The 13732-nt window shown below is 46.0% G+C and overlaps 1 pseudogene; it reads left to right on the top strand.

Annotated features, from left to right (window-relative positions):
- The first annotated feature begins 156 nt into the window (after positions 1 to 156).
- LOC134030988 (alpha-actinin-2-like) lies at positions 157 to 13732 on the top strand (annotated as a pseudogene).

The following is a 13732-nucleotide window of genomic DNA, read 5'->3' as shown; positions in this document are numbered from 1 at the left end:
AGTTTTTAAAAGTTGAAAAAACAAATCTAAAAAAAGTTTCTAAAGGTTGAAAAAATATTTTGGGTAAAAAAAAAAAAGGTTTGCATCATTGATGACTACTCGCGCGAGCTTTGATCACATGACTTGTAATTAGACTACTTATTGATCGTCACTGGCTGTTTCAGGGCAACTGCAGCAGGGCAGTAAAGGGGCAACGTTGGGTCTGACAGTGGGAGGAAACTAGTAAAGCCTACTGTCAAGATCATAACCCCCACTCCTCTTCCTGTCAGGCAGCGGTCTGCTCCGCAGATAATCACATCATAGGGAGAAGAACACAAACCCAGCTCAACATTATCGTCTGATCCATTTTCTGTCTTTTTGACCGGTGTTTTCAAAGCTAGTTTTCAGGATGATGCCCCACATGCAGACAACGATTGAGTACAATAACGGCTATGTACAGGAGCAGGATTACACCATGCAGGAGGATGAGTGGGACAGGGATCTGCTTCTGGACCCAGCATGGGAGAAACAGCAGCGAAAGGTGGGGCGGATCAGTATCACACCTCTGATCATATTAACATTTTCGTTGTGTTTCGTAATGCCTTACATGTATATGGTTGATAGTTGTATAGTACAGATTCAAATGTATTCTTATGAGAAAAAAGGAAATTCACCTGTATCTAACTACACAGATGAATTATGGTCACCCATGTGGAAGAACAAAGTGACTTATGACGACTAAACATTGTTTATGTTTTTTGTTGTTATATGACCTATTACTATAAATCATGTTTTAGTAGGATGATTCCAAACTGACTGTCATATGTTGAGTCAACAAAAATGTTAAACAAATCAAATAACATTTTCCTGCTAATGTTTAAGCCTACCTTGGTGGTTCAGTCACATGTCACACAGAATGTCAGTGGTTAAAGGACAATACAACTCTGTCTCGCAGCATTTTTAGACACATACTGTAATGCTGTGAGTGACCAGTGTCAACTCTGAAGTATAACATGATAGTACTTAACACACACCAGCCAACAATAGCACAGAGCAATGATCGGCCCTCAGTGCCATTCCTTTGGTGTGAATAGCATGAAGACTGTCAACAGATGTCTTGGAGCAAACACAGAATGACGTTGGCTCAGGATGGATGCTACTCCTAATTTTAACTGCAGGAACAAAGAGAGGGTGAGAGGTATCCAGTTGGCCAATCAAATGTCCTTGGTGGGGACTGTTGATTCAAAAATACAAACTTCACAAGACTGAATGTCAGTTTGATCTGGGCTTCCTGTCTTACTCGTTTCACTAGTTGCACGGTTCAACCTGAGGAAAACATGATCCTGTGGTTATGGCCACCTATGTACTGAATGTATAGTTATGTCTAGGTAAATTACCAAGCTATCAGTATAAAGACTAAAAGCACTGCTAAAGTCTATACTGTACTGCTAACGAATGACTTATGACTGCAGAGGTATTGTGCTGCACATTGAGTCCAGGTAGCAATTAATACAGTGTGGAGGACACAGTAGCTTGTTAAACCAAGGGGATACTGAGTTCCAAGTCCTAGATCCTGGCCCTAATGCACCTGCTGCTTGATGCCAGACCCCACTATGCCAAACGGACAATGCCATCATAGATGAAAGGAATAACAGATGTGATGACTTGACTTCCACAAGCCACCTGTGACAGTGTACCATGACAGAACAAGCATATTTCATCATGAGCTGGGCCAAATGTTCCAATCTGTAGCAAGTGCACTCGTTCAACAATTGGTTTTAAACAAACCAGATACGTTATTGTATATTTCCTTGATTTCATTTCACACAGTAAATGCTGGAGATTGTTAAGCTGTCACCATCACATTTACTTCCCAAACAAGCGATATAAGTCTTGAAAAGGAATTTAGTACTGTATGTGAAAGGTCACAAGCAAAGTTTATTGGTTGACACTTGACTGTGTTTACAAACAATTAAGTTGTTATGGAATATATTTGAAACCAAAGGTGATGATCTTTAAGCTTAATGAAGAATGGAGGCTTGAGTTATAGTTGGCCCATTCCTGCTATTGAGCAGTTTTCGGTGAAGAACAATGACTGGCGTGAGAGGGCACAGCGGAGTGACACATTAAAGGCTGCTTTTAGACTCTGAAACACAGTCAAATCTCTGCCTGCCTGCCTGCTGTCTGTTCGCCTGCAACCCCTCATGTCTGCCCACACATCGCTGCATTTCAGAAGGCGGTTGGATTTCAGCACAAGCTGTAATTTATGACTGTGACAAGAGTTTGTAGTGGTATTTTTCACTGACAGAACACATGTCCAGTGCGTTGACATGACTCATAGTGGTGGGATCATTGGGTTTGAGTTGGCATAATAAATCAGTTATATATTATATATAATAAAGTGAACAGCATTGTTTTGGTAGGACAGACAAACTTTCAGGTAGCAATGACAAAGCCATTAAAAACAATTCAGAAAATGAATGAATAGTAATTGAAGATCTTGTAAAAACTGTCATCAAGCCTGTATTTGAGTATAAGCTGATTTAATCATCTTCCATTGAGGGATATTTTTGTCATATTCTGACAAAATAGTTCTCATTAGAACTGTACATATTTGTCTCATATAAAAGGCCTAAACTAGAGACCTTACCAAGCGCTGCCTGACCTGAGTCCGTCCTCTCTGTCCAGACCTTCACAGCATGGTGTAACTCCCACCTGAGGAAAGCTGGGACCCAGATAGAGAACATCGAGGAGGAGTTCAGGAACGGCCTCAAACTCATGCTGCTCCTGGAGGTCATCTCAGGTATGTCCTCTCCTTTAGTCTGTCCACTCTTTAGCTAGATGTACTCACTATCTTTCAGTTTTCTGATAGTGAGTGAAACTGATTTACATATATTCCTTAAAAATTGTAACAGCCTTAAAATAGTTTGAATGTATTTGCCATGCCAGTTGTCTGGACCTGGTCCAGACAACTAATAATGTTATGTGAGCATATCCAATACGAGCACCTTATAGAATATATATTAGTTGATTATTAATCAATTGACTTATTAAGATCTAACTGTCTAATGGTGTGCTGACCGTTCCTGCTGCTCCAGGGGAGAGACTGCCCAAGCCTGACAGAGGCAAGATGCGCTTCCACAAGATAGCCAATGTCAACAAAGCTCTGGAGTACATCACCAGCAAAGGAGTCAAGCTGGTCTCCATTGGAGCTGAAGGTACACCAGGCTACAGGCTTCTAGCGTTCCTGTGTTTTATGGTCTTTGAGGACCCTAAACAAGAGTGGCTTGAAATGTAGGAATTGAATCATGAAAGTTTCTAGGAAAGAGCAGGCTTGTTCTCCAGGCTGGAAGTCTCTGTTGTAACTGTTCTGACCGGTGTGTTTTACAGAGATTGTCGACGGCAACGTGAAGATGACACTGGGAATGATCTGGACCATCATCCTGCGTTTCGCCATCCAGGATATTTCTGTGGAGGGTAGGAACAAGTGTGAAGTTTAAAGCCTTATGTGTTGAGACCAATATCTATATATTCTTTCTTGTATGTATTTTGATTCATATTTACATTATACATTGTATGGTTTGTATTTTATCCATAGAAACATCTGCCAAGGAGGGTCTTCTTCTGTGGTGCCAGAGAAAGACTGCCCCCTACAGGAACGTTAATGTTCAGAACTTCCATTGCAGGTGAGTCTGATTACAAGGCTGGTGTGGTCTCATATAGTGTGGTAGGCTACATGTTCACTTTATGGTTTGTGCCAGGGAAGATTTTGCTTATTCAATCATACAGTAGATTCAGGTGTCCAAGTACAGTAAATTAAGAACTGCGGCACTATTTTCATTCTCTGCAAAATCCTTGCCAAGAGAGAAGATCCCTTAGCATTTTGTTCTCAGTCCCAGGTCAAATACTGCCTATGGTGGCTCTTTTATGCTGGAAAGACTAATAAAGACTATTCCACTTTAGCTTCCATTAATGTAAATCACTTCTCATTCACAGTTACTGGACATTCTCTCTCTCTCTCTCTCTCTCTCTCTCTCTCTCTCTCTCTCTCTCTCTCTCTCTCTCTCTCTCTCTCTCTCTCTCTCTCTCTCTCACTATTTCACTCTTTCTCCCCTGTCTCCTCTCCCCAGCTAGATCAATGCATATTGATCGTAGCTGAGGGAAGCACTACCTTGGATTAAGGCTTTAATTTGAGGAGTATATTATGTCAATTAAACAGTCTGATTGACTGAGTGACTGTATGCAGAGTCAAGTTATTAGACCATTCCCCCTCAGTTATAGATGAGGCCACACCTGGGCTGGATGTTGTGTCTTTGAAAATGTGCTTAAGTCCTAAAGTTGCCTCGGTTTAAGCTTGGTCAGACTCCCTGGGGCTTACAAGCCTCATCAGAACTCCCACGTTGCTATGCTGCTGTAACACTGGGATTTTCTTTCTATTTGTGAAGCTGGAAGGATGGCCTGGCCTTCTGTGCCCTGATACACAGACACCGCCCTGACCTCATAGACTACGCCAAGCTCAATAAGGTCTCTGCTCTGTTCAAGTGCATGATGGTTCCTAGGCCTGGTCTGAAGGGAACTGAACTGCATGGATGTCATGTTCCCCATACTAACACAATTGAGCCTGTTTTGTTTTAGGATTGGCTAGCTAACAAAGGATATGTTATGGTGGCTGTGTAGCTTTAAATGGAAGAAAAAAATGATGCACAGATGAATGTACCAGATGAATCCCTTAAGAGGGGGGGTCATTCAATTTGACATCCAGATACCACATTGATGATGTCTTTCTCTGGGGCAGATGGGGGAGAGGAAGGAGTGGGGGCAAGTGGGGATGGGGGGTACTGGAGTGGGGAGCGAGGTGTTGGGGTGGCGGTGAGGTGCGAGTCGGGGGCTAGAATAGCTTTGTGAAAGGGGAGCACGATCCGAGGAGATCCCAGGGCTTACACAGTTATGACGGGCAGCTCCACGTCCTGCCGAGGCCTGCCTGCTCCCTCCCGTTCCTCCCTCCTCTTCCTACGCTTTATTCCATCCTCCCTCCCTTTTGGTGTTCATCTTCACCTCCTCTACCTCCAACACTGCCTGCCGATAGGAGGGGGCTCCTATCGAATAGCTAGAGCAGCCGAGATGACAGCTTTCAGACTAACACGTCATAGACACCTGCATTGTCTAAATGTTAACCCTACTGTGAGAAAACTAAGATACACCATACCAAGAAAGGTGATATGTGTGTGTGTAGGTTTATGTGTCCAGGGTCTTATCCGGCTGAGCTCTCTCCAAGTCAGTCTTACCTCATGACCTTTCATTGGTGGCAAGTGTTAACGAGTCCTGTGTCTCAATTGAGCAGCATTGCGTATGTTAGTCTGATATATGATGAGGTTTTTGTTCCTTGTGTTTAGGATGACCCCTCTGGGTAACCTTAACCTAGCCTTCGAAGTTGCTGAGAAGCACCTGGGACATCCCTAAGATGTTGGACGCTGAAGGTAAGCCTACTCTACATACATGAACTGACAGGGCTTTGTTTGTGAGCTCCGATAGATGACTCACTCACATGATTCATCTCTTCTCTCTTTCCTCCTACCTCCTGTCTGTCCTTTGCTCAGACATTGTCAACACCCCCAACCAGCCAGACGAGCGAGCCCATCATGACCTATGTGTCCTGCTCTCTACCATGCCTTTGCTGGGGCTGAGCAGGTACACTCCAGACCACTCCAACAGACCCCATGGTCTCAGTACCAGGTTTTCTAATACCACTTCAAGTCAGCTGGCTCTGGCCTTGTGAGACTAGGCTTGTTTGGCGTGATCACGGTGACGCCTGACATGTGTCTTGACGGCAGGCGGAGACGGCAGCCAACCGCATCTGCAAGGTGCTGGGGGTCAACCAGGAGAACGAGAAACTGATGGAGGAGTACGAGAGGCTGGCCAGTGAGGTAACCCCTATTCACCAACACACACACACACACATCTGTGCCTCGGAACAGTCGGTACAGCTACACTGCAGCGCAGTTAAAACCTCTGCAACACTTGGATGCTGCTTCAGCTCCTAAGCGTCTCCTGAAGGACAATTCAGAAATTTGAACTGCCCGGCTGAACTGATCCATGTTGTAAAGCACGGTGCCCTCCCCTTACCAAGCTGTTGGAGTGGATCCGCCGTATGACCCCCTGGCTGGAGAACCGCACCCCGGAGAAGACCATGGACATCATGAGAAGGAAGCTGGAGGACTACCGGGACTACCGCCGCATGCACAAGCCCCCCAAGGTGCAGGAGAAGTGCCAGCTGGAGATCAGCTTCAACACCCTGCAGACCAAGCTGCGCATCAGCAACCGGCCCGCCTTCATGCCCTCCGAGGGCAAGATGGTGTCGGTGAGTGGCCCTCTGATTCCGGAGCTCTGGATACCCTGAGGTGTCGGGACTTCCTCCGAATTGTGCTCGGTCACACTTATAGCTACCTACCGTGTGTGTGTTATCAGGACATCACCAGTACATGGCAGGGGCTGGAGCAGGCAGAGAAGGGCTATGAAGAGTGGCTGCTGACTGAAATCAGGAGGCTGGAGCGCCTGGAGCACCTGGCTGAGAAGTTCAAGCATAAAGCCACCACGCATGAGGAATGGTCTGTGGGTAAGGAGTACCACACACACATATGAATACACATGCACACTCGTGCACATGCTCAAAGCCACTTTAGAAAATAATACCTAAATTATTAAAAGAACTACAATAAAAAACGGGCATTGTAGTTGAGAAAGGCCTTTGAAACCAGTCAAGTCTTCATATGTGTATTAATATAGTTTTTTTTTGCATGCGTGTGTGTTATTGTGTAGGTAAGGACCATATCCTGAACTGTAAGGACTACGAGTCAGCGTCTCTGACGGAGATGCATGCTCTGCTGAGGAAGCACGAGGCGTTCGAGAGCGATCTGGCCGCACACCAGGACCGCGTGGAGCAGATCGCCGCTATCGCACAGGAACTCAAGTAAGGCTGGAGGAGAAGGGAGGAAGAGAGGGATGAGAAGGGAAACGGAGGGGGAAGAACGATTTTACTTACTGATGGCTTTTAAAATTGTGTTTCTGTCGTGCTGAACTGTGAGCTCCCTCTAGTGGCTGTTTGGGCACATGCACCTCAGGAATGAAGAAGGAAACAGACTCCAGTTGTTTTCGTTCATTTCTTTGATATTTGTTTGAGACATGGTGATGGTGGATATTATATTCTAGAATGATTAATTTTAATAATAACCTTGCGTCACTTGATACCATGTCTTGGACAGATTCATCTGGTGCTATCGGATTCAGTAAAAGGTAGAACGTTGTACTGTACGTTTTGAGATCAAAGACCTTTCTCTCACATTTTTCTAAATATGGGGTAACCATTTGGGTAAGCACCTGCCAGTTTCCTTTTGCAACAGTCAATCTGTGCATGGGAGCGAGAAAGATATGGAGAGACAGAGAGCGTGTTCACTTACATTTGCTCGTATGTCCTTCTGTGTGTGTGCGTGCGTGTGTGTTACACAGTGGAGTGTTCCTGTTCACCTGCTGTCTCCCCTCTGCCACTGTGTGTATGTTCGCCCTTCTATTTGTGGACAGCCCTGTTCTGAAGCGTGGGCCAACCTGCGTTCCTGGCATGGCAGAGTTGAAGGACTCTGATGTCCTTCATTAGGACTCTGTCCTGTCACCACCTGACTTGGAACTGTGGGCTTAAACCCCGGAATATACTAGACACCCTTATTCACGAGCCATTAATACAAAGTGATCTCCTATAGCACAATCACCATTGTTAACCAGGTCACTATCTATAGTCTGGATTCTGACTGTACGGCTGAGAGCGGGGTTTTCCATGTGATTGTAAGCTTAGCTCAGGAGGGGTGTTCCCTTCCAGAGGTTCATATTGATTTTGATAACCCAGTCTGACTGAGACACTGGGACCCTGGCCCATTGAACTCTCACCTGATGACACAAGGCTACGCTGATGACTGTTTCACAGTAGATAAGAACTGCAGAAACATAGTGTGAGGCCATACTTTACACATTACATCAGGTGATGTTTGATGTCAGTGGAAGGGGTCAGACATTAATAGCCGATCCATTCAGGTTATGGTGACAGACATTGCTAGCTGCTGAGAGTGTATGATGAGGCCACTGACAAATGTGATGCCAGTGTAAGCATAATGACAGTGGATGGGGTTCCACATTACTGGCTGTTCCATGGAATCTCTCTTTCCTTGTGTCAGTTTCTGTGTTAATGAATAGGCTGCTGATACAAGATATATCACTGAACAGAGACAGGCATTACTGCTGCTCCTCTAACTGACTGACTGATTGACTGACTGACTTACAGGCTTCATTATCCTGGAGGGAGCTAATGTTGTGTGTGTGTGTGTGGAGGAAGGGGGGGATACCATGGAAGAATTGCTCTTGGTAGTGTTTATTTAGGGCTTCACCTCTCCTCAGGGCTATTCTGGTGTCTCGGTGTAAAACACTAAACCCTACACCGTAGGGCCTGCACGCAAACCTGCTGCTAGGCTGGGCCAGGCAGTGCTAGGGTTTCTCAAACCCTGAATTGTGAGCTTGTACTAGTCCCTGGATGTCGCTGATCCATCAAATGGTTAACTGTGTGTCCGGAATAGGTGGCATGAAGCCATGCTGGCAGTTGGACTTTGATAGTTGAAACTGTCTAACAGCAGGGATTTTCGCAGTCAGGCCTGTCCAAGGTCAACATTTTGTAATATGTAAATTAGGATTAAAAGAGGTACAATTTTTAGTGTGTCATTGTGGCTATGGCCTTAAAGTACCTTTCACCCACATTCATTAGTATTGCCAATGTCCCCTTGAAAACAAACAGTACTGTAACTTAAGTGCAATATCTCAGTACTGCTACAGTGTATAGTCTTGATGACCTAAAACCCAACCAGAGTTCACAAAACCTTCTCTCTCTCCCCCCCCCCTCTCGTTTGTCTCTTCTCTGTTTGCTCCCTTCTTCTCCCCCAGTGAGCTGGACTACCATGATGCCTCCTCCATCAACGAGCGCTGCCAGGGCATCTGTGACCAGTGGGACAGTTTGGGCACTCTCACCCAGAAGAGGAGAGAGAACCTGGAGGTAGAGACCAGACAGGGGGAAGAACTGGGGAGGAACTGGGGAGGAACTGGGGGGTGGTGCTGGGCTCTGAGGATCACTGGGTACTGAAGCAGCCACATTCTGTCTGGTGTCTCCTAGAGGACGGAGAAGCTGTTGGAGACCATCGACCAGCTGTTCCTGGAGTTTGCCAAGAGGTCAGCTCCCTTCAACAACTGGATGGAGGGAGCAATGGAAGACCTTCAGGACATGTTCATAGTCCACACTGTGGATGAGATACAGGTAGCAACTCTGTGGAGGTGATAGAATATCTCCCTAAAGCTAAGTGGCTATATTGACAATGATCTAGGTCCAAATGTATCGTTTTGGGGTCTCCCTTCCCCCCAGAATCTGATCTCGGCCCACGGCCAGTTCAAGGCCACGCTGCCCGAGGCGGATTGTGAGCGTCAGGCCATCCTCAGCATCTTCAACGAGGTGCAGAAGATCACCCAGAGCTACAGCCTCTCCCTCTGCCTGGTCAACCCCTACAGCAACATCACCCCCATTGAGATGGGGCAGAAATGGGAAAAGGTGAAGGGTGTGTGGGGGTATATTCGAGAGCAAGGGAGCTAAAGAAATGTATATACAGCTGTGTCGTTGTAGATATGTTCACTAGGTGTATCTGAGACTTTACACACACACCATTCTGTGTGTGTGTGTGTGTGTGTGTATGTCCTGTGTTCAGGTGAAGAAGCTGGTTCCACAGAGGGACAGCTGTCTGCAGGAGGAGCTGGCCAGGCAGCATGCAAACGAGAGGCTCAGGCGCCAGTTTGCTGCCCAGGCCAACAACATCGGACCCTGGGTACAAACCAGGATGGAGGTGGGCCCCTTGATCACAACCATCATCCACATGCTGTATGTCTACTGTGTTGAATGGAGGATTCCCAGACTAGCTGCCCGGTCCTTGAATGAATACACAATGGAGTATATCCTGTAGTTCGTCCAAATGAAAGAACCAGCCCCGTGACACACTTTCTCTCTCTCGTTCACCCTCCCTCCTTCTCCGTGGTCTGTTTCTCTCCAGGAGATCGGTCGTAACTCGGTGGACCTTGGCGGTCCCCTGGAGGAGCAGATGAACCAGATGAAGCAGTTTGAACAGGTCATCATCAACTACAAGTCCAACATCGACAAGCTGGAAGGAGATCACCAGCACATCCAGGAGTCCCTCGTCTTCGACAACAAACACACCAACTACACTATGGAGGTAATAATACATTCACAGCGCTACAGTAGATACTATGTAAAACAGACATGTAACTGGGTGAACTGCAGGTGAATATCAGGACCTCTAACACGAGCTTTCAAATGACTGTGCTTTTGCTGACTATGACCATTGACCCTGTGACATGTGACCTGCCAGCACATCCGTGTGGGCTGGGAGCTGCTCCTCACCACCATTGCCAGAACCATCAACGAGATCGAGACCCAGATCCTGACCCGCGATGCCAAGGGCATCAGCCAGCAGCAGATTAATGAGTTCCGCTCGTCCTTCACTCACTTTGACAGGGTATCGTCTCTCTCTCCAGCTCTGTCTGTGTCAGTGTCGCCCTTGACGCTCTTTCTGTACATGTCACTGTCTGTTTCTCTCTTCAAATATTCGAAGCACATTTCCTGACAGCCCTTGTAGTTCGAGCTGACAGTGGGGATTGAATTGGGGCTCTAATCTGACTGATAAATCCGCTGTTTAAACTTTTGTCTTTACTTACCCAGTGGGAGTATGTGTGAGTGTGTGTTTGTGTGTGTGTGTGTGTGTGTGTGTGTGCATGTAAGCGTGCATGTCTGCGTGTGTCTGCATGCCAGTGTGTGTAGCGAGCTGCAGAGCTGCAGGACAAGTGTCACACTGCCCTCTGTGGAGTCAACACTCATCTGATCAGCTTGGGCATGGTGTGAGATAACAAGCAGGTACTGATCACACTGTGTACTCCTGTCTCTCCCACTGCCCCCTGCACAACGCCCCGTGTCCATTGCCAAAAACCCACTGCCCCCTGCACATTGTCCCGTACCCACTGCCTACTGCACATTGTCCCGTACCCACTGCCCCCTGCACATTGTCCCGTACCCACTGCCCACTGCTCCATTCTATTATAAATGATCTGCTGATCCAATCAAACCACCCAATAAAAATCCAGCTGGAGCTGTTTACTCCTCTTAAATTCTGTCAGAAATATGTTATCTTCATTTTTCTGTCTATTACTTTTGCTGTGTTATTGTGTTTGTCCGTCATTATGTGTGTGTGTGTTTGCCTGGCTCTGAGTGTGTTAGTGTCGTCTCCTTAACCTTGAGTGTCACATGTCACCCCCCTCCCCTCATCACCCAACACCCCATTCCTGTCTAGGTGCCAACCTATTCTGTCTGCTGGTCTCTGCTGTCTTTGTGTGTGTGTGTGTCAGGTGCCACCCTCTTTACATCACTTCTGATTTGCGGGTCCCTTTGGCTTTTCCTGGACTTCTTTGTTCTTCCCCACCCCACACACACACTCATCTTTCTCCCCTCTATGCAGAAGAAGAAAGGAGGTATGGAGACAGATGACTTCAGAGCTTGCCTCATTTCCATGGGCTATGATGTGGTAATTACACTTACATGCACACACACACACACAGCAGTGTCTTTGTCTGGGGTCACCGAACACACACAATCCACAGTGACTGAATATAACCTAGCAACAGTTTACACATCTGGTTGACAGACTCACAAGGTCAATTTGATCAAATTCACAATTTCCAGTTAGTCAGTGTCTGTGTCATGCTCAGATATGCTCGGTATTATTGGTATTTATATGCCAAAGGAACACATATAGCTTGGTGAACAAGGGTGAATAATTGAGCTACCCGGAGCTGGAACATGGAGCTGTTTTAGGATGCCCTGTGGAGGGCTCAGCTGGTAGTGTCTGTCAGGAAGTTCACGTTGACACCAAGATTCACTCAGCCTTACATGAGACCATCTGGTTATCTTCACCTATTATCAGAATGTGAGACTTTGACGGTTTTAAGTTGGTTTAGGTGCAGTTCTATGGGCACATGGGAAGCCCTACATGACATTGCTTATAAAAAGGGCTCCACAAATCAAATTTGATTTCACTCTTTGCTCAAGTGTGGAGAATGTGGTTGACGAGCATGGAGTCAAGCCACTATGCTTGTATAAAACCGTACCTCAGTTTCCCATAATAACAATGGGAGAAAGTGAATTTCTAGATTGTGAATAGGTTTGTATTAATAGTGGCCACAAATCTGTGTTATGTCCTTGGAAGAACTGTACTATATATAACTATATTCTATAATTGGAGTGCAGTACAAAGAACCAACAGACAGCAGACAGACAGTTGTTTTAGGTGAGGTAGTTTCCATTAATGTGGCCCCTTGGATATATATTTTTGTCAGTTCCTAGTAAAGTATGTGTTCATCTGTATGTGTGTGCATGTGTAGGCTGAGGCTGAGTTTGCCCGGGTCATGAACTTAGTGGACCCTAATGGCTCGGGGAAGGTGACCTTCCAGGCCTTTGTTGACTTCATGACCAGAGAGACGTCCGACTCTGACACCTCAGAGCAGGTCGTAGCCTCCTTCAGGATCCTGGCCACGGACAAGGTAAACACTGTTTGATTTTTTATATCTCGTGTCCTCTCCTCTCGTCTCCTCTCCTCACCACCATCCAGCTATTGTGTCCTCTCCTCACCATCCATCTGTTGTCTCCTCTCCTCACCATCCATCTGTTGTCTCCTCTCCTCACCATCCATCTGTTGTCTCCTCTCCTCACCATCCATCTGTTGTCTCCTCTCCTCACCACCATCCATCTGTTGTCTCCTCTCCTCACCATCCATCTGTTGTCTCCTCTCCTCACCACCATCCATCTGTTGTCTCCTCTCCTCACCATCCATCTGTTGTCTCCTCTCCTCACCACCATCCATCTGTTGTCTCCTCTCCTCACCACCATCCATCTGTTGTCTCCTCTCCTCACCATCCATCTGTTTCTTCTCAGCCCTACATCCTGTTGGAGGAGCTTCGTAGGGAGCTTCCCCCAGAGCAGGCAGAGTACTGCATCTCCAGGATGCCCATTTACACCGGCCCAGATGCAGTGCCTGGAGCCCTGGACTACACCGCATTCTCCACAGCATTGTACGGAGAGAGTGACCTCTAGTGGTCTCCAGTAGTACTACCCAGAGGTGGAGTTGAAATTATGATAAATTTCAGAAATGAACCACCTTAAAATTACGTGGTACAGCATGTTTGCTTAAAATATTTACATCCAAGTCCTTGATTACCATTTACTCCTCTTTTCTCAACTCCACTCATGGTCTGACCACTAATGTAGCTGTCTTGCACACAGTATCCTGCTTTTTGTATCCACACAGGTACAACACATTGATTTCTGTCGAAGTTTTGTTGTAGTCTGAGAAGCATTAATTTACTAGGTTTTTGAAATTATGCTATTAATGTGAAATTACTGTATGTGCTCGCTACATCCATTTTGCACAATCAAAGTGTAATAAAGTGATTTACTTTCATTGGGGATTAAATAAACCTATGAGCTGCTTGCCAACAAGTCAATTGCTAAAACGTGTTGATACAAAAAAAAAGAAACATGATAAACATTAGAAACTGTTTGTCCCAGTTGGAGACAAACAAGCAGAATAAACTCTGACTTTGAAACATTTACAAA

Source organism: Osmerus eperlanus, chromosome 12 (assembly GCF_963692335.1).
Source record: "Osmerus eperlanus chromosome 12, fOsmEpe2.1, whole genome shotgun sequence".
NCBI lineage: Eukaryota > Metazoa > Chordata > Actinopteri > Osmeriformes > Osmeridae > Osmerus > Osmerus eperlanus.
The sequence above is the reverse complement of the archived record's forward strand: the minus strand, read 5'-3'. Positions and strand labels throughout refer to the sequence as shown.